At 49.8% G+C, this 20,494-nt stretch overlaps 1 pseudogene; it reads right to left on the bottom strand.

The window, feature by feature from the left end:
- Positions 1–19,625: 19,625 nt before the first annotated feature.
- Positions 19,626–20,494, bottom strand: part of LOC136477767 (CLIP-associated protein-like) — a 36,366-nt pseudogene continuing 35,497 nt past the window's right edge.

Raw genomic sequence — 20,494 nt, forward strand, 5'->3', positions numbered from 1 at the left:
TGGTCTTACCTATGGGAAAGAACTTTGCTAGGAAAGCAGTGGAGCAATTATCCTATGTTGTATTTCTATCTTTGTTGATGTAGAACCATTGCTTTGCCTTCCCCAAGAGTGAGAATGGGAAAAGGTGAAGTAGTATGGCATCTTGGGTTACTCCTTTGATGGTGAAAGTGCTACAGATCTCTAGGAAGTGTTGGAGATGTGCACTCGCATCTTCATGTGTCTTTCCACAAAATTGGTTTGCTTGCACCATGTTGATGAGAGCTAGCTTGAGCTCGAATCCACTGTCTCCAACATTTACTGTTGGTCTAGTACGGATGTTGGCCGTGGTTGGAGCAGAGAATTCACGAAGAGTCCTGTTAGCCATGGCTTCAAATTCTGGTGTTAAGCTTCGCCTTATATGGTTGTCTTCCAACTTTAGAGCTAGAACTTTCTTGAGTTTAGCTCTAGTCCTTATGATTAATGCTTCTGGATCTTCAACGTAATTTGTCGAAAGGTCAAAACCGGTCATACATTACCCTCCATAAGATATAAAAGTAGACAAAACAAGGGTAAGACTGTTTCAGCAGAGGTCAATGGTTTCCTCGATCACATCAATAAGTATAAGTTTATCAATACTTCCTTTGCCTAGTTACCTTCCCCAGCAATGGTGCCAAAAATGCTTTTTGGTATTTATTAATGTGTCACTTGTTTTAAGTAGTCACTTTATTATAAACCTATATCTCCTAACAATACTTTACTAGGTTGTCATCACTTACTAGGTTGTCATCCCTAGTGATGATGCTAGAGATGCTTGTTGGTACTACACAGCATTACTACTAGAATAATACTAAGTAGTTCTTTATCATTTTATGTGACTATGAAGAATATTTAAATATATGAATGAAAAGGATCTACAAGCGCATAGATAATATACCATTGTAGCACTTTACCCGAGAGTATTCCAGGTATTGTTATTTATATTTTTACCACAGGGAAGGTCTAGCATGGACATGTATTGATAACTTATACTATTGAAGGAGAAGTAAACCATAACCAATATTCTACTCACAATAGGGATAAGTCATAGGATAAGATATATATATATATATATATATATATATATATATATATATATATATATATATATATATATATATATATATATATATATATATATGATAAGTAATGATAATGATAAATCACTCAGAGTACTCCTTTCTATGGCATTAGCATGATTAGGTAGAATATTAGAGGAATAATTCCTAAGTCATTCTTAATTACAAGTCAAAGCATATATTGATTAGTGCAACTACACCTAGTAATCATTGTTAAGATCATCGTCATATCTACACATAAGGGATATTACTAAGGAAGATTAAGAACAGAGCTTATTCTTCCTTCATAACCAGATCCTACTGCACCTATATAAGGGGAGTGGACTACAAAGGACTCAACGGGAGTGTCACATCCATGATCTACCACATGACCCAGAATATATGGTGTATCCACAGGTAAACAATGTATAAGCATCACGCTTACACAGTGTCGACCACTCACCCCATGTACACCAGAGCAAGCGCTATAGGAACTTATGCATAAACATAATGATAAACTATCTATACTAAGTATATAATCAAAGTAGACGTTGAACATTATAATGAAGAACATGAATAAGATGAATACCAATGTTGTCATAACAATTGTAGCAAGCATATAAAAATAATAGAGATACAAAAGAGAGAGGGGTACAAATATTATACCGAACCATGCTCTTGACACGATTGGGAATCCAAGCGAAGCCTGCCTGCCTCCCTCTAGACCTAGCCTAACTAGCTATGCCCTAGAATATCATGGAGCTCTGAGGATGATTAGAGTTTCTATCTTCTCAAATGACTTGATCACTTATCTTATGCCTAGGGCTGGCAGGGGATGGTATATATAGCCCAAAGCATCCAACATGAGCCCTTGGATCAAACCGACTTAAAGAACAGCTTAGATGCAACCTTGGAGGTGGTGGAGAACCGACATTGAGACGAGGGGCTGATAGGTGGGCCCCTAGGGCCGGGCGGCTAGCAGGTGGGTCCCAGCGGCCCCACTTGGTAGCCTCTTGTCCCCCACTTCGGTGTGGAGTCCTCTCGAGTCTTCTAGAACCTTCTAGTGGCCGTTTCACGGTGGATAAGCGCAATTAAATCTGACATGTAGGTCCACCTTGATGGTTTTCTAGATAAACCCTACAGAAAATACATATTCACCAAAACTCATGGAATTTGTTAGTTTAAACCCCTAAACCTTCATTGGTGATTATATTTATGCCCTTATACATGTTTTATTGATGGTTTATAATGGTTGTTAACTACCGTCAACAGTGGCCTCCTGACATATCTTACACTTAGTTCTAGCTCTAACCATATGCGTTGTATGATCATCCATTGTTCTTTGTATGGCTATATTACAACATGCTGGCTCCATGTAGGAACATTCTTTTATTCTTTGTTTTCCTTTTATCCTTGAGGTTGGCCCAGATGTGTGTTCACTATCCATGAAATACTGTTTTTACCCTTGTCATGTGCTATGGTCCACTATGCAAGTATGTAATCATGTTTCTACCTATGCTAGACACATTGTACCATGCCCTCCTTTGGGAAAATATAAATAACGATACCCTGAATACTTCTAGGTGAAATTCTACAACGATATATCCGTACGCTTATGGATATTGTCTATAATCTTTAAGGACTATCATAGTTGGTGTTTCTTGGCGGCGTTGCTAAGATTAACTCAATCTTAGTAATGGTGTTAAGAAATACCAATAGGCATTTCTAGCGCCGTTACCGGTGATGGACTTAAAACCTCCTGACTTGGTGATTACGCTAAGAAATGCCAACAGTAAACCTGACCGAGCCAGACACATCTCATGTTATATAGGGAAACCTGTTTCAACCTAGTACTTTCATTAAATAAGGAAACAAATATAATTGAAATAAAACAACAGAAAAGCAAAAGCAACAGGAAATCAAAAGCTACAGAATACACTATATTTGAGGATAAATTTCAAATGCTAGAATACACTACATTTCAGAGAGTGAAAGGACTAGTCTCTTATTCCAAATTCCCATTCAAAAAAATGGATTTCTTGATGAAGCCTACAGTCCTCGCTGCAATACACAACCCTTCCTTCCCTTCCGTCTGCATCGCCGCAAGCGCCGCTTGTGCAAGGAAGATCACCGCGCACCTACGCCGGCAGCAGCAGTGACAACCATCCCCACATTGTATTGTAGATCACCTTGATGGCCGGGCAGCGTCATAGCACACACCCCTTGTTGCTTCGCCACCTACTCATTGGTCTGCCACCGCCGCCCTTGATTCTTCCTTGCCCTCGACCCATCTCATGCACCGCCTCACAGTGTCATTGTCGCTGGCACCACCATTGTGCCTATAGAGCAATATGGTGACCAGATAGGCTACTAGATTGTGCCCGCCATCGGCGGTGCGGGGGAGATCATTGAGGCATGGCTAGAGGATGTGCTTTTCTATGAATACAGTTTGTATCCCGGTGAGGAAGCAAGCCTCTAGGATGCTAACTTGGGTCAGGCTAGCAAGGAGGGCATAGTAGTTGATGGGGTTGGCCCCCATCCTCCCATGTTTGACCCAATCTAGTGCCAGATGCTGACTGGAGGTGGGGTCGCTGTAGATGCAGCGCATGGATGAGCAGGTCACCCATAGGCTACGGTGGTCAACCATGGCCTGATCCAAGGTCACGGCGAGGTGGTCGGCGATCTCAATTTGCACGTCGGTAGGGAGCGCCGTCAGTGACATGATTGCCAGTGTGGATGGAGCTATGGCATGTGGACGGTGGTGAGCCGGAGGGCTAGAGAGGTGGAGTGGCATGACATGTGTTGATTGAGGGGGAGGCAGGGGAGGCGGCCAAGCAGTGGTCATAGTAGGAGTTCTCTAAATACCCTCCGTGAACTAGCATGGGAACTCGCAACGACGACACAGTTTAAATTACTGGGTGGGTAGGTGACTGGGTGCATTGAGTGTACACTATTTCCAATCCCAGGAGTCAAAACATGAAATGGGGGATGCCAACCAACCGTCAAGCCTCCATCATTCCATCCCGTGGGAGAGCAACCATTCGTCTCTCCTCTTTAACCATCGTCGTGTCCTGTGGGAGAGCAACTATCCGGCTCTCCTCTTTAAAATGACCAGTAGGCTATAGAGAGCACCACCGACTAGGGTATTCTCTCATACATATGTACCAGTACACATCACATCACCTCCTCCGATCCCTACTCACTAGCTGATCCCTACTCACCGGCGGCGTGTAGAGCAAGCATTGGGGCATGGGTCATCCAACAAGTTTTCCACCGACTATGAAGATGAGGATGGCAAGGAGGTGAATCAACCGATGCTAAGCCCTGAGTGCGAGGAGGAGCCCACCGAAGACGACAGGGAGCCCGCCGAAGACAACAGGGAGCCCGACGACGACGACGACGAGGAGGCGCCGTAGGCGGCAGAGGATGAGGAGGAGGAGGAGGAGGAGGCGCTGGCGGAGGAGGTGGACAACATCACCGAGACCATTCCACTGGGGTTCGGCCCTATGTCGTGCAATAAGAAGTGCAGGCTCAGCCCTCCATCCCCCAACATGATTGTTGAGGACGAGGATGACTCCTCGTTGGAGTAGGATGACGAGGAGGGCGGCGACAACGGCAAAGGCGGTGGCAGCAGCGTCGATCAGTAGGTTTAGTTAATTAGTACAGTAGTAGTAGGTCTAGTACTAACTAGTAGTAGTACAATGGTGGGTGCATTGTAGTGCACTTTTGGTCTATTTCGAATGGCCTCATGTACCCAGATAAATATTAGGAATTAGGAATCAATATAATGGTGGTTTTAACTATTTTTTAGTGCTTTTCATGTATTTTGGAATGTGCTATTGATGAGGGTGCACAGGTAATGACTTTCTTTGAACAGTGAACAGCATTGCGATGAAATGAACAAACTTATATAAACACCGAACAAACACTGAATAAACAAGTGCACTGCCAATTATAGATTAAGATACATCAACATTATTGACATCCAGATATATACCACAATTAACTAAGTTCAAACCACTGCCTAACTCATCTTGTTGCCCTTCCACTTCTGCACCACTTTTTGCATGTCCGGCCTATGGCAAAACGAGGGGGCGGACTATCCTTTGGTTGTTGATTTTGCATGTCCAAGATAAAAGAGCTGGTCGGACACCTAATATATGATCTGGCCTCATCTAATACAACATGGCCGGACTGTGCTTTGGTGGCATAAAAGATTAGGCACCAATTCCTGGGTTGGTTTTGCAGAGCTAGGCATGGCTACAAGCATAATAAGAGGATAGCAGTGCTACTAGAAAGATTAGCCATCCCACAGCTCTAAGCAACAAGGGTACCAACAAGCACGATCAAAATCCAATGCCTGCAAGGTAAAGCTACCTAGGTTGAAACCAGCAAACCTCTCCACCACGTCGAACCGGAGGATCACTTCACCCGCTCCTGCCATGGGGCGCCGGGAGCCGATCCGGTGAAGGCGAGCTGGACCATGATGAGGCCACCTTTATAGAGCCCTCGGACATGTCCTCGGTGGATGGCGAGAGAGATCGTGACATTACAGGAGACCCGCTCCTACCTTGGGGCACTAGGAGCAGATCCGGCGATGGCGAGCTCAACCACGACGGTGCCACGAACGACGACGAGGTGGACCACACTGGGAGCGGCGGTGGCGAGCGAACCACTGGTGCTAGTGGTGTCAACGTCGTCGTTGTGGGCGATGGGGAGACCAATGCCAACCTAGGGGACAATGTGTGGGACCGTGATGGTGCCTATGATGATGGCGAGGTGGACCGCATTGGGAGTGGCAGTGGCGAGCGAACCACCAGTGCCGGTGGCATCAACATCGTCGTCGTGGGTGACTAGGAGACAAATGGCAGCCTAGGAGATGGGGTGTAGGAGCGCGACGGGTACCAGCAGTCGAGAAGGGTATGAACAGGCATCGAAGTGGGGTGCGCCAGCACATTGGAGGAAGCATGGACCAGAGCCCGGCCACAGTTCCTAGAGGAGGACCTGGAGCGCTTCATGGGGACAGTCTTCATGGGAACCGATGGAGAGGCGGAGGTAGGGACTTTGTGAGGCAGTGCGAGGCCAGGGCTTTTGGCAATGCAAGGGGAGTGAGGCTAGGCTTTGTACACATAGGGATGCCTGGGCAAGAACAGGCTTTTGATGTGACCTCATGATGTTCATCATTACTAGTACTATCCGAGTAGTGAATATTTTAGATGGCCGGACCTTCTGTCATCCGATGAAGTATACAGTGCATTCCATTACAAGAAGTCATAGGCTCATGGTAGCCGAGGGGCAGCAGCTAGCTAGAGATGGCTACATATAGGTTTTGATCGTCTGCACACCCTCAACTATGTTTCAAGCTGCCGCTTCAGGAATCCAATACCGTACTACTTCATGCATGTAGCCACAAATAGTGCAGCTCCTGTTTGTAGCACAGCCGATTAGGCAAAAGTTCTACTCATAGCTAAGTACAAGAGTTACATGTCCGACCCGTTCAAATTTACGTTGCTCGGACTATTAGGTGAACATACGGTTTACAAGAAATAGGTAAATGTCATTTCGTCTAATATCATAGAGGGACATGGTCGGGGGAAAAGTTGTGAGTGACAAGGTTGGGAAAATGCAAACGGGTGAGGGAAGGGGGGAGCCAGAAGGTAGGCGATTGATGTGATGCTATTGGATGAGGGAAGGGGACGAGAGTGAAGCGAATGCGGCAGGAAAGCTGGACATAAGAAGTGAATCAAGAGAAAGAACTTTTGACCACCATGACATGCTTGACACCTGAATGCCTGGTGCGGTTGTGATAGGTCTTTTCTATACTTATTTCACTCCAATCCAAGCAGTCATAGCAGTCGAGGGGCAGACTAATTGGTCCATCATACGACACTTTATTCTATCCTACAAGATCAAATACTTAGTGGGCAGACTTTCTTGCATTCGCAAAAGTCAACAACTATGGCTCCTCTATTCTGCATTAGATCAAGGAAAGACTTGTTTAGATGAACTCCTCGCTCCATGGTTTTTTCAAGGTCAACAAATTTTATCGAAGACACGAGTTGGCCTCAACAGAGATCAAAGGCACTCATGAATGTTTAGCATATTGTAGATCAGATCAAAGACAACTAGAAAGAATTCTGTAGCGAAAAGCAATCAACAGGGGCTACAAACTAGCTACAAAATGACCAAAGGATCTGAGCTACACCATGCTCAATAGAGTTTAACCCACCTAATACAAAGTTCAACAAAAGTTAACACCAACAAGCAAATAAGAGTTCACATATTTGCAAGGGCGTCCCACAGATCAAACATATTCATGACTACTAATACTACTGATACATCCCACAGATAGGGTCGAGGCTAGCATGCAGGATCAACTCCACGTCCACCTTCGCTAAGACGGCGTTGGCGATCAGCTCGAACTCTCAACCAGATTAGCGATGTCATCATCCTTCGATCCCAGCGGAAAACCCTGCTCCGCCACCTGGACGCTCACCGCTGCGCCAATCTAAAGCTGGGCAGTAGCCAGCGCCATGGCAACCCCCTAAAGAATGTCTTTGGTCACCATGGCTCAAAGGTGGACTAGCAGAGCTCGAAGGCGTTCCTCTACGGTGACCGGATTGTCCGTTGTTTCCACAGGGAAGGCCGCGTCACTGGCGGCATGTGCGCATAGCTGCAGGGTCTGGACCCATGTCCTCAGTTCCATAAGAAGGTTCATCATGTTATGGCCATCCTCCTTGACCATCGCCCAGTTGGCTCACGCCTGGGAGGCCTCATTCTTAGAAACTTGAAGTACGTCACGCGCAACGTCCAGCTCACCGCACTGCATCTTGGCGTTCAGCCTAGACGGTGACAACAACACTTGGACCTTGTGGTAATCCTTTAATAATTGATGGTAGTCTACGTTGTCTGAGTATTCACGCTCTTCTGACGATTCGTCCACTTCAGAACCAAGGACTATGCGGGACACACGGGCTCAGCGATGGCGAGCGGCGATGGGATGACTCTCTGGCAACACCGGGGGGAAGCCCCATGATCGAGGATGGCGCCGTCATGGAGAAAGCACTGCACAATGCAAGACAAGTTCAACCCCATATAGGATAAGGGGGAGAGTGATCGGATTGAGAATGCAAATGACTTATACCGAACTGACCGGCACAGCCAATTATGGAATCGCGGGTGCCTGCCCCCATCGGTGGATACCTTGCGGGGATGCTTTTCGAGCACGACCACGGACGAAGAACTGGGCTCCAGGGCCAATGAGGTTTGGGATGCTGTCATGCCCACATTCACCTATTGAGAAAGTAGGCACATTCCAAAACTAGTTAAATTAAACAGCATGAACACATACTAGCTAGTGTGAGCATTGCTCGCATATTCTAGTTAAATGAAGATGAACAACATGCATAGCGGTATAGTGATGATCCACCTTCGAAAGGGGAATTGGTGATGGGTCAGAGACCACACCGATGAGAGGCCTGTCTGTCGGAGGAGGATTGCTGATGTGGAAGGCATTCGAGGCCTCCCCATCACCATGATCCTGTGTGGACACTCCAATAGCTGTCATCGTCAGATCATCTACCTCCTCCAAGCGGATGGGGACGCTTGACTCGATTGTAGGGTCTGTTGCATCCTGGAACTCCCACTGGGGGTGGCCCTTCATCTTCAAAGGGAGGACCAGACGACTGAAGAAGGTACGGATCACCCTCAGCGCCGTCAGTCCCTAGTCCTTTAGATCCTCGATCACATCCAGCAATAGGCACAAATGTTGTGGTTCTGACAGGGTTGGCGGCCTTAACCACAATTCCGGTGTGTCAAGACGCAGTCGGTCATGAGAAAAAGTCAACAGCGGTGGCCGCTCATTGTTGGGGACGTAGAGCCACCTATGCCCCTAATCTAGGTCAGCAACATAGTGGCGGTCAAGGCTCAGGTAGCGCTCCTCCAATCTAGGATGAACTTCGATCGAGGAACCCCGATCGGACAACAACGGTGCCAAGAGGACGCTAACAGAATCACCCAGAAAAGAAACTGACATAGATCATTATGGGCAGGTATTCCCAGGAAGCCCTCGCACAGCATGATGAAGACTGAGAGGTGGAGGATCCCCTCTGGGGTTAAGTCATGGAGGCAGAGCCTATAGTAGTACAGCAACCACCTCAGTAAGGGGTGCGCCAGCAGCCCAAACCCAAGAAGGTGGGAAGGGATGAAAGAGACGACCTCATTTTTCTTTAGCCTCGGCTCCACTTCGCTTCTCGCCGGGACTCTCCACCCGACCTCCTCGGTGGCCTTAGGGATCACCCCCCTCTCTCGCAATTGGTCGAACTCAGCTCGGTCCATAGACGACCTCATCCACTCTACCATGGTCCTAGCAAGAGGCGTCAGTGGCGCAGTAGGGTGGAAGGCAAAATCTTTGGGATGGAATCAGGAGCTCTAGAGAGAGAAGGTAGTAGGGATAACCTTCCCTCTTGCGCCCTTGTCTCTGCTGCTATAGTTTGGGGGGGCATTGACCACCCTATGACCGAGACATTTGCGTGGGTGGACGATGGGGCTTTGCCCCATCCCGTCAATGTGATGGGCCAGGAGGCGACATCCCCTCCTATAACAGGCTACTGACGCCATCCACGCCCACATGCCTACATGAGAATGCAGGAGCATGTCGTCCGAGTAGTCAAGATTTCAGACGGTCGGACCTTATGTGATCCTGTGAGGTATAGATAGTGCAGTCTAATCCAAGCAATCACGATAGTCAAGGGGCATACTATGAGGACTTGCTTCAATTTCTCTTGGTTTGCAGAGGCACACATCAGATTATAAAAACCGAATTTTGAATAAAATTATCTTTGATGCATGGTTCTTGCAAGTTCAACAAATCTTATCAAATACACAAAAATAAGACGAGTTGGGTTCAACACAGATCAAAGCCACTCATGACTACTACTACTACTGATACAAATGTTGTGACCGAGTGCACTCCATTGGTAATAGTTTTACTCATAGCTCTATACTGTATAGTGTCCGACGAGATCAAATGTGATGCATCTGAACTTTCTTGCGAGTGCAGTAAAATATGAATAGCTATCTGGCAACTCCATTTCGACGGCTTGTTTCCCGATGCGTATTTCTCGGAAGGCATGCTCCTCAGAGATCATGGAGATGTGGCCTCGCCTTACCTCCTGCTATCGCTCGGCATCTGCTGGAATTCAGGTCCATCGGCTATGCGTGTCCCCTGCTATAAAAATAGAGGAAAAATAGGGGAGTAAGTATAGTTGCCTTGTAACCTTGCGGAGACCGAGGCGGCGCTCTAGAGTTCCCTAGAGGCCCTAGAGTCGGAGCGGAAGGTCCAATCAGAGGTCGACCAGGAAGTGCTCGCGCTACGGGGCCGGGTGCTTGGGATGGAGGAGTTGAACGCCCGGCTTCATGAGCAGGTGACTTGGTAGGAGGAAGGACTCTCCATCCTTGAGAACACTCGCCTTGGTATGTACCTGTTCTGCTTTTGGTCGATGTCTTGTTTTTTCCTTTTCCTTATTTCTGAGCTTGTCGTCATTCTTCCAGAACTGGGCAGAAAGGTGGGGTCACTGGAGCGGGACCTAGAGATGGCCAAGGCAACGATTGGTTGGAATGTGGAGGTGCTAGCCAAGTCCTTGGAGGAGCGACGCACTCTCGAGGGGAAGCTTGACCAGATCTGCAACATCGCACAGGTCATTGTCTCAGAAGTGTTTGGGTCGTCGCCGAGCACCAGCACGCCCGCCATCCGACTGGCGGAGGTCCCGGATGAAGTTTGGCCCCTCATCTCTGACGGGATGTTTTATGGGACATCGAGGGTGCTGACTTCGGTGGCGACGCACCACCCGGACCTGAACTTCACCTCCATCTATAGCAGGTATGCCGATGGCTAGAGCACGGAGGACATCCATGTGCTTGGGGAGAGCTTGCTGCCACACGCATAGTTGGTGGCCGAGCAAATCTTCGCGCAGTGGGTGATGGATGCTCGTCGTGCGAATGCGGCCGAAGGCACGCGCCAAGAGGACATCGCCCAGCCTATGGATGGAGCGGAGCCTGGATCGGAAGCGAACATCGCCCTGCCTCCGACCGAGCCTAGTGTCACCATGCCGGAGAGCGAGCAGCCCTTACCTTCGCCAGTCGCGCCGTCAGCTGATGCTGCCGGATGGTCATAGTAGTATTTAGAGTAGAAAAACAGTCAACATACGTAAGGGATAAGTTCGTGGAGGGAGCCCCTTGTGTAAACTTTTTTTGTATCCATGAATACATCGACTTCGTTTTGTGATGGAATCACTTCATGAGGGGAAGCTTGTCCCATCCGTTCCTTATTTTTACCCTAGCATAGCTTTGTTTTTTATTCTTTCTTTTTCCCACCTGCCCATTTGAACCATAGGCTACAACCTTAAGAACTTAGGCGTGGCCCACGAGGCTCAGCTGCTCGTAACCGTAGGTCATGGCAGGGTGTGATCGGTCGGAATGTTTAAAGCAAAGTTACGTAACGTAATTAAAGGAACGGAATACCCTTTTGTTCGGGTGAATTTTATTTACCATATGATAGTAAAAAAGAGAGGTGGTATCGCACCCTCATGGAGCCCCCGAGCGACCCGGGCCGAAAGTGTTCGGGCCAGGGTGCTTCGTAGGAGCAAACATTTGAATGAAAAGAAAGCGGTAAGAACTTGTTTTAGGGGAAGAAGCAACGTAGCTGTTCGATGTTCCAAGTATTGGTGAGAACATTGCTGTTGTCGTCCTTCAGTCGATAGGCGCCCGGTTGGATCACTTCGGTCACCGTATCGAGGAGGTTGGTTTGTTGCAGTCTGGGACTACTGGAGTTGATGATTCTCCGAGCTGCGGGAGCTCGAACGAGTTGATGACAATAGTGGCGAGCTTGAAATGCTCACGGTCGCACGTGAAGGCGTGCGAGAAGGTAGGTGTAGTTGGGGATCACCATTCGGTCCCGGCATCTTTAGCTTGAGGTAGGTTCAGCTTGAGGTAGGTTTAGCTTCGGTCCCATAGTGATGACGCTGTTTGGTCTCGGCATCTTCAGCTTGAGGTAGGTGTAGTTGGGGATCGTCATGAACTTGGCGTAGCATGGCCGCCCCAAGATGGCATGGTAGGACCCTATGAAGTCCACCACTTCGAAGGTGAGAACCTCCAAGCAAAAGTTGGCTCGGTCGCCAAACATGACGGGTAGGTCGATCTGCCCGAGCGGGTACGCCTGTGCTCCCAGGATCACGCCGTGGTAGGGAGAGCTCGCCGAACGGAGCTCCAATCGGGGGATGCGCATGGCGTCGAGGGTGTCGACGTAGAGGATGTTGAGGCCGCTGCCTCCATCCATTAGCACTTTGGTGAGGCGCTTCTTGTGGATGATGGGGTCAACGATGAGCGAGTAGCGCCCCGGTCTAGCGCGTGGGATGGATGGTCCCTTCGATCAAAGGTGATCGGAGATTCCGACCAGCTAAGGAAGGAGGGGACGGCCGTTTCGGCGACGCATGCCTCCCTGTAGCGCACTTTGTGCTAGCGCTTGGAGTAGACGGCATCGGACCCCCCAAAGATCATGATGCACTCCTCAGGATCAGGAAAATTGTCCCCATCCTTGCCCGTCGTGCCTCCTTTCTTGGCCGCTGCCTCCTTGCCCTTTCCTTCTTTCAGCCCATTGGCCTATCGTAGGAAGCGCTTGAGGAGCTCGCAGTCCTTGTAGAGGTGCTTGACGGGGTAGGCATGGTTGGTGCATGGGCTATCCATGAGCTTGTCGAAGTGGTCAGGCAGGCCCTGATGGGGCTGCTTGCCCACGCGATTAGCCATGGTGACCAATGCGGAGTTGGCCGATCGGCACCGATCCTTCTTGTTCTTTTTGCCCTTCTGCGTAGAGGGGTCCTCATCTTGGTCCTCGCACTTGGCCTTGCCCTTGTCCCGGCCTTTGTTGAAGACCGCTCCGACCGCCTCCACGCCGGAGCCATGGTTTGTGGCGACATCGAGTAGGTCGTAGGTGGTACAGGGCTTCAGGCAGCCAAGCTTGTGGATCAGGGACTCATAGGTTGTCCTAGATAGGAATGCGCTGATGACGTCTATGTCAACGACATCAGGAAGGGAGTTGCATCGCTTCGAGAACCTATGGATGTAATCCCGTAGGGACTCGTTGGGCTCCTGCTGACAACTCTTGAGGTCCCAGGAGTTCCTAGGGCGGACGTACGTCCCCTGGAAATTTCCGACGAAGACCTCTTGAGGTCCGCCCAGTCGCGGATGCTGTCATGTGGGAGGAATTTGAGCCATGCTCGAACATGTTCCCCACGTAGATGGGGAGGTACTGAATGATGAAGTGGTCATCGTCCACTCCACCGGCTTGACAGGCGAGCCGAAAGTCTTCGAGCCATATATCGGGATTCGTCTCTCTGGTATAATTGGTGATGTTGGTGGGCGGTCGGAAGCACTGTGGGAACGATGCTCTTTGGATGCGTCGATAAAAGGCCCATGGTCCTAGGCCATTCGAGCAGGGACTCCGGTCGTCTGGCTGGCAACCATGCCTAGGGTGCATTTCACCGCTTCCCACAATGGTCCGACCGGGGTCTATGTCGCCTGCCCTCACTATCGCCCGATAGACGTCATCATCATGCTGGGCCCGACGCCATTTGCTGATGACGCTGTGAGCATCTCGGTTCAGCCCGAGGCATTTGCGCACAGGGGGCCGGTGTGGAGCGGGCGCCAGGTCAGGCCATGGTGCAACTATGGCTGCCTGTTCCATGCCTGGTGGCTGCAGCGGTGAGCGGATGGAGAGATTCGTCTGGTACGTCCCCACTCCCCTGGTGGGGAGAGAGGCTGCGAGTTAGTGTCGCGATGCGGAGCTCTCTGCCTATTGAACGGCGGTGGTTTCCACCAATGCCCTAGGGTTCTGGTGGATCGCCTATTCCTAGGGGTTGTCCGGCTCGGGAAGGCCGCGCAGAAGCATCGCCGCGGCGGCGATGTTCTGGCCAGCCCGAGCAAACTATGGAGGATCATTTCCCCCATCCATGATGTTGCGCTAGACTTGGCTAGCGTGACCCCGGGCGCCGCTCGCCGGGTTATGCGCATGGGGCGCAGCGTGCTGTGACGAGCGCGCCGACGTGGGTGGCGGCTGGTTCTACCACCTTTGTCATAGTTCCTCGCCGTGCTCCTACGCACACGCGAGGGTCCAGAGGGGTGTGGGTTTGTAGAGACTCCACTACCACCAGCGGCTGTCTCGAAGCGTCCGCCATAGCGCACTCCCAGGACAGAGGGTGGCTCGGTGCCACGACATCACCGATGCAGGAGCCGTCGCTCTCAACATCGTCATCCATGAGGTCGTGAAAAGAGGCAGGAGCAAAGCTCGCCATCCCCACGAATTCGGATGTGAGAGGGGGCGGCGCCAGCATCCTTTGGAGCCCCCGTACGTACGCATCCGCGGGGACACGAGGCCATAGGGGAACCAGTTGCATGGAGGTCACGGCAGGAACAACGGCGTCCCTCCAGAGAGCCGACGGAAGATAGTAAATAGCGAGTAAATAACAGTATGTATGTTACTCACGGTGGGGTTTGAGCCCAGCGTGGGCTCGGAATGAAGCGCAGGCGCCTCATCATTGAAGTCGCCGGGTGTTCCAGAGCCGACGGAGGGCGTCCCTCCGACGGGCGCCAGAACAAGTGCCTTCTCGCGAAGGCGCAGCACGCCGAGCTGATCGGCGACGAAGTCTAGGCTTCCGAAGAGAAAGGTCTAGGACGGCTCGAAGACGGGAGGACCCCACATCCCAATAGGTGGGAGTATGGGAAACTTCAGCGAGCCGAAGCAAGTCGTATCACTTGAGCCCGCCATGGCAAAGATGGCAGAAAAGTGGGCCATCCGATGACCAAAAGAGTGAACGTACGATGTCTTCCCCACGGACGGCGCCAACTGTCGGTGCAAAAAGTGACCAACAAGTAAAAATTTGTAGTTTTGACGTACGTTGTGATCGGATGTGGCCTAACACTCAATGACACAGGGTTTATACTGGTTCAGGCCATGTGCCCTACGTCTAGTTTGAGTCGGTCGGTAACTTTATTCCTGAGCTCAGGTGCTCGAAGTTTGCTATGGGGTTACAAATGAGAAGGAGAAAGATTGGGGGTATCAGAGGTCCGATCAAACTCCGGACCAAAGGGCCGAGAGTGACAGGAGTTCCGACGTGTGCTAAGTGTTTGAACGTCTGTTGTTCGTTGGGATCCTTGTTCGTTCGGATCGATCGTTGGTTGTTCGAGTCGATCGTGTGTGTGTGTTGATCGAATCGTCCCAATCGTCTCTATTGGGAGAGAGCGTATCCCCTTTTATAGATGAAGGGGACGGCCTTACAAGAGAGAGAGAGTGTGTGTGTACATATGCTGCTAAGTCTTGTTGCCCATGCCGTCGGGTACAAGATGATGGTAGGCTCCCATAATACTGTTGATGTCAGACGCATGTGGAAGGTTTTACCATGTTCACCATGTATGGCAAATGACGGCGCCCACAACACTGTTGATGCCCAGAGGCATGTGGGGGGGGGTTTACCATGTTCGCCTGGCATGGGAATTGATGGCGCCCACAACACTATAGGGCAAACGTCGGCGCCCACAACACTGCTTGGGTTTTGACATGCCTGGAAGGTTGCAGGGCACCCTTCTGACATGTTCTATCGGTACTGTCCTACAGGTGTACAGGGTACGGTCCTTGGTATTGCGGTTGACTTGAGCGCCCTGCCTTACTTGTTCTGCCCGTTTCCTGGGTCCTCACCAAGCGGGTGTCCCTGGTATGTTGGTCCCAGTCGGCTCCGACTGCGGAAGTCAGAGAAGAGCTATAAGCAGAGGTTCGGTGCATCCCGGCGAGAGCTGTTCCTCCTTGGCCAGGCCTTCCGGTCGGAGACGTGGGTCGGAGTCGAAAGCGGCGTTTGGCCAGGCCTTCCGGTCGGAGACGCGGGTCGGAGTCGGAAGCGAGAGCTGTTCCTCCTTGGCTAGGCCTTCTGGTCGGAGAAGCGGGTCGGAGTCGGAAGCGAGCGCCGTTCCTCCTGGGCCAGGCCTTCCGGCCGGAGAGGCGGGCCAAAGTCGGAAGCGAGCATTTGTCCTTTCCTTGTCCAGGCCTTCCGGTCGGAGAGGTGGGCCAAAGTCGGAAGCGAGCGTCGTTCCTCCTTGGTCAGGCCTTCCAGTCGAAGACTGGATCGCCCTTCTGGCCTATCGTTAGGTTTTTGGGCCGGACCAGGAGTTGCTCTTCGTTCGCAACGTCGTCTGTTGGGCCGAGCTTTTGCTGGGAAGCAGGTCCATGAGGGACCCCGGGTTTATGAACCCAACAAGTACTTTTCAACTTGTCTTTTTAGTGGAGCGAACAGGGCCACAATTTTTTAGTGAATAACACATTGATGTTGAAGAAATTTACAAACTGACATATGCAAAGTATCATGGAATTAAAAACAGATTTTATGGATGAGCTCCTTCTCTATGTTGATTGGCCTAAAAATTAATCATTCATTCCAGCATTTTGATTTTTCGCTTCTCAAATCCATATCATGTAAATTAAGCAAGAATGTAATCCAGGAAGTTTATTGTTACATGCATGTTGGAATTGAAGTAACGGAAGTGTTTGAGCTGGCAACTCTGATGCATTTCTTCCCTTCAGCTGTTTGCGTACCTGTGTTATAGAGATGCTTGTTTAGAGGGATCGTTGTTGTCCGCCACCGGCTGGAGAAGGTCTCAAGGTACGTAGTTGGCGTCAATGCTCTCCTTGTCCTCGTCGTTGTCCATATTTATCAGGTGAAGGACCATAGGTATGCTTGGCTGCGACTTGGTGCGATGGCAGCGTGGCCAATCCTACAAATGGCATTTCGTCAAGCAGGCACTGGCAGCGGCTGGCACTGGCACTATCCCCGGCCATCTGCGAACTGCTGTTCATAGGCGTGGTGCAAACCCAGCCACGGCCTTGCGCCAACCCAGCTTGCTCCACGACGTGACCCATGGGAGCCGGGCTACGGTGGAGGCACCGCGGCAGCCATGCACAGAAGTGTGCGGTGAGGTCAGCTGCGTCGCATGTGTTTTCTCGGCCTGCAGCCCGCAGCCAGGCAAAAGGCGCTGGGGCAGAAAGGTAGGGTGCATCCTTGCGGACGCAACGGCTGAAAGCTCTAATTTGGTTTTGGTGAATTGATGAAACCCTAAGTGCTAACCTAGTTCATCAAGTGATCATGAGATAGGTAGCACACTTCAAGTAGAGAAGCAAATGAAGATCATAACATGACAATGGTGATAGCATGGAGATGATCAAGGGCTTAAACTTGAAGAGAAGAAAGAGAAAAACAAAAAGCTCAAGGCAAAGGTATAACTTGTAGGAGCTATTTTGTTTTGGTGATCAAGACACTTAGAGAGTGTGATCACATTTAGGTTTGATAGCCGTACTATTAAGAGGGGTGAAACTCGTACCGGAATGCGGTTATCAAAGTGCCACTAGATGCTCTAACTCATTGCATATGCATTTAAGATCTAGTGGAGTGCTAACACCCTTGATAATATTTGTGAAAACATGCTAACACATGTGCACAAGGTGTTTGCAGGGTTGAGATGGGTTTGGGTCCCTCTCTCCCTCTCGCCGAGCTTGCGAGGCGGGATTCGGCGCTTTCGAGAAAATAGAATGCCTATTTTCTATTGCACCGGATGCAAATTTTTGGTGGTTGGCACATTGGAGCAAGGGTGGAGAAGATAGAAGTGAGAACAGAGCTGATGCCAGCGTCGGTCCAGTGACCGGACGCTGGATCCAGAAGCACCGGACGCTGACTGCCTGCGTCCGGTCGCGTTGACTGTCGGTACAGTGGCTAGGGTTTACCAACGGACGCTGGGTTGTGTCCGGTCGAGGTGGACCGGACACGTCCGGTCGAGGAAAACCAGGTTTCGACCCTTACTGTACTCGACCGGACGCTGAGGTTCCAGCGTCCGGTCAGTTTTAACCGGAGCGTCCGGTCAGCGTCATAGCCGTTGGAATATGACGAACAGCGTTTGAAGGCAATGACACGTGGCGTCCATCTGTGGACCGAACGCTGAGTCCAGGGTCCGGTCAAGTGGACCGGAGCGTCCGGTCAGAGCGCAGAGTACCCAGTGAAGGGGTACAACGGCTCTATTTTGTGGAGGCTTCTATTTAAGCCCCATGGCCGGCTGTGGCTCACATCTTTGGCCATTTTTCATTGACATAGCAACCTTGTGAGCCTAGCCAAAGTACTCCCACTCATCTACATCATTGATTCATCATCATAGTGAGATTGGGAGTGATCCAAGTGCATTGCTTGAGTGATTGCATCTAGAGGCACTTGGTGTTCGTGTTTCGCTGCGGATTTCACTTGTTACTCTTGGTGGTTGCCGCCACCTAGACGGCTTGGAGCAGCGAGGATCGTCGAGCGAATGTGGTGATTGTCTCCGGCTCCGATCGTGGTGATTGTGAGGGGTTCTTGACCTTTCCCCGGCGGAGCAACAAAAGGTACTCCAGTGGATTGCTCGTGGCTTGTGTGATCCTCATCTTGTGTTGGTTGTGCGGCACCCTATTGAGGGTTTGGCGTGTGAAGCCAATTAGCGCGTGAACCTCCAAGTGAGTGAATCGCCACAACGAGGATTAGCTTGCCGGCAAACAAGTGAACCTCGGTAAAAATCATTGTGTTCATCATTGATTTCGAGGTGATTGGTCTTCATTGTTATTCATCATTGTGATTGATTGGTACTTCATCTACATGGCGGTATAACTATCCTAATCACTCTCTTTACTTTACCGCAAACTAGTTGACAAGCTCTTTAGTGTAGCTAGTTGTGAGAGCTTGCTTGCTTGGTTGGTGTGGCTCTTTAGTTAGTCTTTGAGAGCACACTAACATAGGATAGTGTCTTTGCTATTGTGTGAATAGACACTATCTAAACTAGAATTGTGGTATGTGGCTTGCATTTTAAGTAGGCTAGCGCAACACTCGCTTCGCCTCATAATTGTCTAACCACTTTGTTAAGTGTTGTTGTAGAAATTTTATTAGGCTATTCAACCCCCCCCTCTAGCCATTAGGACCTTTCAACGGCGTGGAAGGTATAGCACCCAGACGGCGGAGCAGCGGGCTAGGTCGCTGTGTCTTGCGCCGCCCTTTCGCCGGTACCCCTGCCCCACGCCGGAACCAGTGCTGGTGACCTGCCCACCTCGCGCCCCACTTGATTCGCCCGCGCCAAGTGCTGCCAGCGTAGCCCGCTTCGCTCGTGCCTTCGGGGGAGGAGGGAGGAGGAGGTGCGGGGGACAGTGGAGCAGCGGGAGGAAGGAGACGCGCCGCAGAGGTGACGGGTCGGTTCACGAGTATTCGTGACCTTCCGGGTTCGTGCCTTAATGGTGGGAGACCCGTAACTAGCCCGATCGAACGGTCCACATCGTGCTTTCGTCAGATCAGACGGCCAGCGGGCTAACGGACGACGTGGCCCTATCCGTTAGCCTACTTTTGGTGCAGGATTCGTTTATAGAGATAGAGATGGCATCTCATCTGCTCTATGTACAAATGAATGAAACTCATAACCCAGCTAATACAAATAAATGTTACTATGGTACACGAAACATGACTCATTGGTTAGCATGCACTGGCGCACCGGACCTTGCCTGTGATATCCGATTTGCATAGATAGTTACTAGGCGCAGCTGTGTGCTACTAAGACCCTCCAGATATGGTACAAATGCTTTCCCAAGCATGATGTAGATATCCACTAAACAGAATACAACAGCCTGAAGGAAAGCGTAAATGATATCAGATATACACCGGAAACATGCAACAAAATTAAAACAGTAGATATGTCTTACATAACCCAAATAACATCGGCAGTCACTAAGTACATGCTAAAGAGTGAATAGTGTGAGCTAATAATGACCAAATATGGACAGATGATCTATTCAGAAGTCAGGACAGTGCAATGAAGCTTAAGTGAACAAGAGCACTTCAGTGGTGTTATCGGATCTGCAGCATATCTGGAAGGTATGCTAGTGGCAACGTAACTATTGAGTTAATGATTGACAATAAATAGGTTTAGTTATACTTTTCTTATATAGAACCTGTTTGGATAGGTGGGGTTGGGATACAGATTTTTTTTTTCAAGAATACACAAGAGGACCGCACACTTTGCATTAAGGAGGAGAAATAAAAATTCCACAACACGATTGCTGAAAGGCCCTCACAAGGCTACTTTTGTGAGATCAGATTATACAGCAACCAAACTACCAAGAGTTCTACTCCCTCAAATTATAGGTCATTTTGGCTTTTCTAGGTCCACAGCTTTGCTATGCACCTAAATATACGTTATGTCTAACTATGTATCTACAAAAAAGCCAAAACAACCAATAATTTGGAACGGATGGAGTAGTTCTTAGAATTTGGTAACAAATCTTAACTCTAAAGGAAAAATCCTAGAACAATCCTGCTCATCTGGTT

This window comes from Miscanthus floridulus, chromosome 8 (assembly GCF_019320115.1).
Source record: "Miscanthus floridulus cultivar M001 chromosome 8, ASM1932011v1, whole genome shotgun sequence".
Taxonomy (NCBI): Eukaryota; Viridiplantae; Streptophyta; class Magnoliopsida; order Poales; family Poaceae; genus Miscanthus; species Miscanthus floridulus.